The following is a 9,605-nucleotide window of genomic DNA, read 5'->3' on the forward strand; positions in this document are numbered from 1 at the left end:
AAGGAAAAGCATAACCACAGGCTCTGAGACTAGAGACAATATAGTACAATTAGGAAGCTAGAAAGAAACAACAGGGAAATGAAAAGCAAAGAAGAGAGCAAGAGTAATAGGTAAGAGATGAAAGAATCAGCAAGGGCCAAATAACACAGGATCTTTTATTTTCTATTACTGTACTTGGTCATAATATGAAAAGTAACATGAGGGCACTGAAAGAGGCAGGAAGGATCCCACTTCATTGTTTTTCATACTCCTCAAACTGCATACCATTCTCACGAATCACTGTTCACTGAGATCTCCTTCAAGGCCCAAATTGGAAGGAGAACCTAACACTATGTGATTTCTCTCTTTCACTATTGGGCCCTGAAGCACCTAAATGCTGTTACACCAGCATCATCCCTACTTCAAGAAAACCTGGTATGTAAAAATTCTAATACTGGGAAGAAATAAGTTACAGTGACTATTCGTATTACAGAAAGATAATCTACTTTACCAAGGTATTCATAACAGGATTCTTTTAAAAGGCTAGAAATCTTTGTAATTGAGAAAAATTGAAAATATTCTGCCCAAAATAGGGGAACAGCTAAACAGGGGTACACCTGTACTATAGAAACAGATGGAATAATCAAAAAGAAATTCATGCATCAGAAATAGAAAGGGATCCAAGACATATTGAAGCAAAAACAAAACTTGCCGACCTATGTATGGTATCATTTGTGTTTGAGGAAAAAAATCCTATATATTAGTCTTGGTATTAATGGGTGTAAATGGATGTAAGAAAAAGGTCTGGAAAGGTAACCTAACAAACTTAACAGCAGTTACACAATGGGGCAACTTATAAAATGTATATAATCACAAATTATGTAAGTGCAAATAAATTTGAAAGAATGAAAACAAGAAAAACTAGAGTACATTTGGAACACAGTTCAGGCTATTTCTAAGATAAATTATTATAAGACTAAAACATTATTCCTTATTAAACTGACCATTTTACAAATTTGGATACCCATATCATCAAAGCTTACGAATTCTTTTCAAAATTTAGTAAGGGGGTGCGCCTGGGTGGCACAGCGGTTAAGCGTCTGCCTTCGGCTCAGGGCGTGATCCCGGTGTTATGGGATCGAGCCCCACATCAGGCTCTTCTGCTATGAGCCTGCTTCTTCCTCTCCCATTCCCCCTGCTCGTGTTCCCTCTCTCGCTGGCTGTCTCTATCTCTGTCGAATAAATAAATAAAATCTTTAAAAAAAAAATTTAGTAAAAGTTCTTTTATAACGTCTCTATAATTTACCTGGTTCAAAGAACTAGCACAGTTTATTACTTTTATATATCATTTCATCTCACTTAACCTAGTAAAATGAGGTATATAGTTGCTCATCTCTTACATTTCCTAGTAAAATAGTTCTTAGAGACAACTATAACAAACTTGATAGAATAAACATACAGAATCAGCACCAGGTTCTTCACTAAAAATAAAAGCCTTCTTTTGATCAGAAAGATAGGTATGAAGAGATGGAGGGAAAATAGTATTTTAAAAGCTTGACTTTGCTTGGGAAATTTGATGATTATGAATAATAACTCACTCTTTGGTGATTCTATTTCAGGAACTACAAAATCATGAAGATTTTCTTTTTTTAAAGAGCATCAAAATGTCATTGGTAGTTATTAGATCTAAAACAATTTGCACTTCCTCATTCTTTAAATATCTTTCTCCAGGGGCCCCTGGGTGGCTCAGTCGGTTAAGTGCCTGCCTTTGGCTCTGGTCATGATCCCGGGGTCCCTGGATTGAGCTGGCATCAGACTCCCTGCTTCTCCCTCTCCCTCTGTCTACCACTCTCCCTGCTTGTACTCTCTGTCAAATAAATAAAATCTTTAAAAAAATTAAAAAATAAACATCTTTCTCCGAAGTCATCTTTTTAAACATTCTCCAACCTTTCTCAGAGACAGATGTTTACATCATCTTCAACCACAAAACGTATCTAAACCACACAGGACACAGGCTTAGTGAATGTAATAAACATTCTTTCAGGCAAGAGTAAACATATGAAATAAAATTACTAAAACACCAAATACCAACATCCAAATCCTCTAAGCTTCTTCACAGCAAAGTTCTGTCAGGAAAAAAAAAAAAATCCTAAATAATTCTACTAATCAAAGCACATGTGCTCAAGGCCTCCAGATAAATCATTATGTGTTAAGGGGTGTGCCCAAATCTAGCTCAATAGGAGTAATTCTACTGGAAACTTTCTAATCAGAAAAGCATGAATGATGGTCCTCTTTACTTCTAACAAAACCCAATGAGGGGCTGCTGCTCAATGATGAGAGCAATAGTTAACTTTCCTATCAGTTAAAATAAGGCCAACGCCCCTACATAAATGGCAAATAATAATTTTACTGATCCTAAGTGAAAATACAGAACACACATGATAGTTAAAGAGCAATCAGTCCACCTTGATGAAGGCCCAAATTTTACAGTATCATTTAACTTCCCCAATAATATGCACATTTTTATACCAGGAATAGTGCTCATAGCTACTACAGACAAAATTATGACAGGATGCATGAAAGAGCTTGGTTTTCTGAAAACAAACCATGGGTCAGGCATTACGTTAGGTGTTTTCAGATGCTCTTCTTTTTAAATGTGTACCATAAATCTAAACCACAAAATAAACCACTACCAGCCACCAATATTTGTTAAGTACCAAGTAGGTGCCAGCACTTTCAGTGCTCTATATACAGTATCTAATTAAATAAACGTTCACAGCAATGCTGTAATGCAGCTATTATCTTCATTTTAATGATAAAGAAACCAAAGTACAGAGAAGTACCCAAAGACACCAAACTAGTAAGTGGCAGGACTATGATTCAAACTTGGCCAGCCTAACTCCCAAGCTGGTACTTTTAAATACTATAATTTGTGCCATCTTACAGATGAGAATTAGTAGTCATTAAGGCAGGGGAACTTTTAAGGGTGATGGAAATTTCTAAAACTGAACTGTGGTGATGACTGCACAATTCTGCAAATTTACTAAAATTCATCAAATTATACACTTAAAATAAGTGAATTTTATAACGTGTAAATTATACTTCAATAAAGCTATTAAAATCATCATTGAAGGCTTTTAAATAAGTCTTAGTTTTCAAAATTTTAAATGTAATATTTTAAAAATGCAAAGCCACCTTCAGATCTGTTCTACAAATGCAGCAGTAGCCCTGTTAAAAGCTAAATTATATTGCTTTGAAGATGTCATTGAAATATATTAAAAACTGACATTCAAAAAATTGTTAAAAGTGTATTACCATCTCCTCTACACAGGTTCATTTTATCTGCTTCTGATTTAGAGGGAGAAACAGAGAAATAAAATTCATCAAGTATCTAGTCTGGGCCAGTCACTCCTCTGAGGCATTTTTATGCCCATTTTATAGGTAACACTTAAGCTTCAACAGCATTAAATAACTTGCCTAAAGCTAATAAATTGTGAGCTGAGACCACAACTCAGCTCTTAAGTGAATCTGAAGTATAAGTTGCATTAAGAAAGACATATTAAACAAAACTTTATTGTCCGTAAGAAGAAAATCTTGGATCTCCTCTCTGCCCTATGAGATGAGTTTAACTCTTTATAATTGGTCTTAATTTAATTTGCCATTTCTCTGGAACATTTCCATAGCAACTAATATGCAGGGCAACTTCAGACAACCTTTTTAACCAACTTGAAAAACGAAGCTAAAAGCAAGAAATCAAAACAGAAAGATAAATCAATGAAGACTTATCATAACACTTCTCAGTGTTCTAATTCTCAGCAGAGTATCAATTAATTTACAGATGAAATACTAATCTGAGATTTTTGAGGAGGCTCAAGGTTTTTCCAGCAATAATATCCTGTGAAGAAAGACACTATTTTGATTGTAAAAAAACTCTCTTCCCAAAATATACGAATTTGTAACCCTATACTGTACACAACATTCTAGATATAACTAATGTAATATACTAATGTTAGTACAAATGGACAAATACTTGGGACAGGTATAAAGAGAATGGCTTCTGATTTAGAGGGAGTAAAGCCTGAAAGGCAGAACATGACAAACAACGGTTGAGAAAGCAGCAAAGGGTTGTACTTAGCTGGCTTACTTTCCCAGTGTTCAGAACAACAACAAAAAAAAATTTCTATCTGCAACTTAATGCCAAATTTAGGAGAAGAAACAGTAAGGGAATATAAAACCATTCATGGGGAAGCTGTGTGACCTGAAGTTGAAACAGTGCTCTATAAAGTGAATGACAACTTCTACCTCTATGTACACAGTTTAAAGCTCCAGGTTTCTGTTCTACATAAAGTCATGCATTGTGTGTAAATGTGCTGCACTGAAGAGGACATCACCAGTTATTAAAAGGTGGCAGAAAAGCATCATCTTGAAAGTCCCTGTGAAGTAGTAAGCAGGGAAAACTTACCCATTATAGCAAAACAGCCGAAGGTTATTTTATTTTTTCAGCTTTTACATTAATATTCTGCTGAATGTTACATATACTATACTGTCAAGTAAGTATGTCATCACCATTTAGTGGTATTCCAAACACTGACAACACAAGACCTAATAACCAAAATCGGGCATATTTTGGAATACACTAGGCATTTTAGTTGATCTGTTATCTTGTTAACTGCTTTCAAATTAAATGCACATTTCTGATACTGGTTGTTTTCTTTGTGAATATGGATGTCTCCTTAATTTGGCCTCTTTTCTAAACCACAAAAATAACTCAGTCCCAACACAAAAGGATCCACGAATAATTTTTGGTGACTAGGCCAAATATTTTAACCAGACTTTAAATAGTTTTTCAGATCACGTTTAGAAATCTCTCCTCCTACTACAATAATGGCTCCTTTGGAGAACAGGAAGTTTGTTCCTCCAGTCTGCACAAGTTATTTTGAGGCACAATGACAAATCTGATTGGCAAGTACTCAGTAATCTTGGATGTAGGGGTAAACGCTCACAAGGAAAAGAAAATCTAGCTTGTACCTCATAACTCATATTTCAGACTGTTAATTACAATGAAATTGAGACATTTTGAGAAGCAGCACTAATAATCCGTTTCTTCAACGTATCCCTCTTTACTAGTTCTTTCCCACCCACATGCTTAAATCCTTGTTCGGAAGAACTTAAAAAAACCCACATTTCTATCTCCAACCTGTCTCTAACCTTTAATTAAAAAAAAAAAAAGGGGGCGCCTGGGTGGCACAGTGGTTAAGCGTCTGCCTTCGGCTCAGGGCGTGATCCTGGCGTTCTGGGATCAAGCCCCACGTCAGGCTCCTCTGCTGTGAGCCTGCTTCTTCCTCTCCCACTCCCCCTGCTTGTGTTCCCTCTCTCGCTGGCTGTCTCTATCTCTGTCAAATAAACAAATAAAAATCTTAAAAAAAAAAAAAAAAAAGTTGGGGGCAGTTGCCTGGCTAAGTGGGTGGAGCCTGCAACTCTTGATCTCAGGGTTATGAGTTCAAGCCCCACACTGGGCACAGAGTTTATTTAAAAAAAAAAAAAAAGTCATTCAATCCCCATCCTTATTTTCTTCCTAGGCTCTATTCTTTACTCCCTCACCTTTCGGTATTAAAACTACCACTCTATTCCAATCACTATGTTGAAACAACTCTTAACAAACACATCAATAACCTTCTTCTGAAATTGAACAGTTATATCTCACTCATTATCTTCTTTTTATATAGCATTTAATAATTTTGACCAGTTATTCCTGCAATTTCTGCCCCCTTTTGGTTTCTATAATGGCATACTGTCCAGGTGTTCCACTAATGGCAGGCCACTCCTTGTGTGTCTCTGTTGAGGGCTTCTCCTTCTCTGCCCATCTCTGGAATATATGTGGTTTTACAGAATTCCTTCCTCAATTTTCTCCTCTACCAACTTTCCGTGAGAGATTTTTTTTTTTTAAGATTTTTTTTTTATTTATTTATTCGACAGAGATAGAGACAGCCAGCAAGAGAGGGAACACAAGCAGGGGGAGTGAGAGAGGAAGAAGCAGGCTCATAGCAGAGGAGCCTGATGTGGGGCTCGATCCCATAACACCGGGATCACGCCCTGAGCCGAAGGCAGACGCCCAACCGCTGTGCCACCCAGGCGCCCCTCCGTGAGAGATTTTATCTATTTTTCAGCTTTCAAATACCAACTACATGCTGATGATTTTCAAATCTATGTCTCAGTTCCAACTTCTCTTCTGAATGCCAGCCAGGGCCATATAACCAGTTCGCTACTACCCATCCATGTCCAACTAGTGTCTCAAATCATCTCAACTTTACCAAAAACCTTTTGTTCCTATGTCAATGATCAAGTCACTTACCCAATGACAGAAGCATGGGGAATCATCACTGCTCTTCCCTTTTTCCTCAAACCCTCCCCCCTCAATTAATCAGTCATCATGTCCTATCATTTTATTTTTTCAATGTTTAAAACCTTCCCATTCATTCCCAAAACCTAAATTTAGATTACCAACATCTCTTACCTAGATTACTAGATTTCTTAACTATGGTATCGCTGTTAACAGTATCCCCAATAGAGCAAAGCTAGGCTATAACTAGACTCTAAGTTCCTTAAAATCAGAGAACATCTTGAGGGTTTTTTTTCCCCCTCTCTTGCTATTTTCTCTATGGTTTTAATAGAGAAAAAGCCAGCCAATATACATTAGCAAACCTATCAAGCTGGAGTATTTGTCTTCCCCAACATTAAGTCTCCTGAGCTAATGAAAAGCTAGCTGCTAGGGAAGAAACCTAGGGCCTTACCATCCAGAGTAGCATGCACAGATCACCAAGAATTTGTAAGACTTGAATAACAACACTATGAACCAACTAGACCTTAGAGACATCCAGTGAATACCTAACAACAGCAGAATTCTTTCCAAGTACCTATGGAACATTCCCTAAGACACACCACATGCTAGACCATAAAACAAGTATCAGTACATTTAAGAGGACTGCAATCACAAAAGCTATATTCTCTGAACACAATGGAATGAAATTACAAACCACTAACAGAAAGAAATTTGGGGAACTCACAAACAGGGAAATTAAATAACATACTCCTTTTTAAAAAGATTTTATTTACTTATTTGGGAAAGCGTGAGTGAGAGAGTGAGAGAGAGCATGAGCAGGGGGAGGGACAGCGGGAGCGGGAGAAGCAGACTCCCCACTGAGCAGGGAGCCACCTTGGGGCTTGACCCCAGGACCCTAGGATCATGATCTGAGCTGAAGGCAGACACTTAACAGACTGAACCACCCAGGTGCCCCTAAATAACATACTCCTAAATAACCAGTAAGTCAAAGAAGAAATCAAAAGGGAAATTAGAAAATATTTTGAGATGAATGAAAATGAAGACACACCATACAAAAACTTGTAAGACACAACTAAAACAAGGTTTGGAGAGAAGTTAACTTCTTTAAGTGCCTATATTAAAAAAGAAGAAAAAATAAAATAAAATAAAAAAGAAGAGGAAGGGGTGCCTGGGTGGCTCAGTCTGTTAAGTGTCTGCCTTCAGCTAAGGTCATGATCCTGGGGTCCTCGGATCAAGCCCCTAGTTCTGGCTCCCCACACAGCGGGGAGTCTGCTTCTCTCTCCCACTCCCTCTGCTCCCCCCGCCCCTGCTCGTGCTCTCTCTCTCAGATAAATAAAATCTTTTTAATAAATAAGTAAATAAATAAAAAGAAGAGGGAGGTGAGTGGGGGGGATGGGTGAAATATGTGAAAGGGATTAAGAGTACACTTACCATGATGAGCACTAAGTAACATACAGAACTGTTGAATCACTGTGTTGTATGCCTGAAACTAATATAACACTCTATGTTAGTTATACTGGAATTATTCTGAAAAAAATGGATAAAGCAAAAAATTAAATAAATACATAATAAAAATTAGAAAATTAAAAGGAAGAAAAATCTCAAATCAATAATCTTACTTTCCACCGTAAGGCACTGGGGAGGGAGAAAAGATATCTAACATCAGCAACATAATGACAAATTCTCTGTGGCCAAAATGTAAATTCTGAATTTACATTGGTAGCAAGTGATGCCAATTTTAGACAATTACTCCCCTAAACATTACAAAATAGAAACTTATAAACAGACATCAAAAGCTTAAAATTAAAAATATAAAAATAAATAAATTTTTAAAAAGCTTAAAAATTCAGTATTCTTATACCCCGGACTATTTAATATTAATTAGATTAAGAGGCATACATGCAATCTTAAAAAAATCTTAGTAGTTCCTTTTCCCAATGAACACCCATACACATTTCCATTTTGGAAGAAGGAGATAAGATACCTCAAGGGTTATAAACTCAAATATAAAATCCAGGTTTTTCTTTATTTTAGGCAAACAACTTCTAACATAAGCAAATCAGTCTTAATACATCAAAGCTGGCAAACAGAAAAACCTTCAACTTTACCTTTCAAAGGGCTTCTGGAATACCACTTATTAGCAAGCTATGCTGCTATTCCTATCTTTGAAGTAGATTTCCGTAGGTTCAAGATAAGCAAATGAAGACTTAAAAGGGATGCTAAGTTTTACAATAATAATAGGTTTATTATGGGTTAAAATATTCTAAAAACTTAAAAAGGTCATTATTTTTTAATCATCATAATAACCTTGCAAAATATTATTAGGCGCTTGAGAAAATCAGGGTTAAACCATATTCTCAGGATTCAAAGCCAATAAGGGCTAGTAGAGTTAGATTCCAACCCTGGTATATCTAGCTTTACTATTGTTAAGACTATCTCCTTAGGTTTTTAAATCATTTGTTTTGTTAGTCTGCAAAGATGGCCACAATTCCTCCCTTTGTAATTTGACTCTGCTGCTCTATTAGGAGAGGGGGTCTATTTTCCCCCCTCTTGAATCTGGGTAACCTTGACTTACTTTGAATAGTAGGATGCAGCACAAGTGATGTTGGAGGAGTTTCAGAGCTTAGCCCTCAAGTGACCTTGCAGCTTCTACTCTCACTCTTGGAACATGGTGCCACTATGTGAGGAAGCTTGAACCAGGCCCCAAGGGTGAGACCAAAAGAACAAAGAAAAACTGTCCAAGCTCAGACCCGAGAGCCATCGGCGCCAATCTGAGCTGCCAGATGAGTGAAGCTACATGAGTGGCCTCAGGGGAGACTAGCAACAGGACCACAGAGCTAAATCCTGCCCCAAATGTGACTCGAAAGTATAACCAAATATAGTTATTGTTTTGAGCCACTAAACTTTGGGGTGGTTTGTTACTCCATGATAAATATCTAATAACTGTTTATATAATTAAGACATAACAACCAACATAACATTTATAAATTTCATCATAGCCTTTTGAGAATATAGTAATACCGAATGTATTATTGACACTGGAATTTCAAAGGTTCTCTCAACTGAATTACAACCCTTTAAAAGAATGAATCTATCTATCCTCTTTTTTTAAGGCCCTAAAAATTACTAATATGTTGAAGTACCTTCATACACACAATATGCCTAAATTTAGTTTCTTAATCCTATGGCATAAATTAACAGTAACCAAGGGGAAAAGCATTTAAGTATACCAATGGAACATTTTAAAAGCACAGCATGGACAACAAATCCTTACACAAAACATGTG

The 9,605-nt window shown here is 36.7% G+C and overlaps 1 protein-coding gene across 2 annotated transcripts in view; it reads right to left on the bottom strand.

The window, feature by feature from the left end:
• RC3H1 (ring finger and CCCH-type domains 1) overlaps window positions 1-7,770 on the bottom strand; it is a 63,365-nt gene extending 55,595 nt beyond the window's left edge. For both annotated transcript variants that reach the window (XM_011221964.3, XM_002916953.4), the window contains exon 1: window positions 7,751-7,770. The gene's annotated coding sequence lies outside the window, so the exon portion shown is untranslated. The remainder of the gene's footprint in view (window positions 1-7,750) is intronic.
• Window positions 7,771-9,605: the final 1,835 nt, after the last annotated feature.

This window comes from Ailuropoda melanoleuca, chromosome 8 (assembly GCF_002007445.2).
Source record: "Ailuropoda melanoleuca isolate Jingjing chromosome 8, ASM200744v2, whole genome shotgun sequence".
NCBI classification, from domain to species: Eukaryota; Metazoa; Chordata; class Mammalia; order Carnivora; family Ursidae; genus Ailuropoda; species Ailuropoda melanoleuca.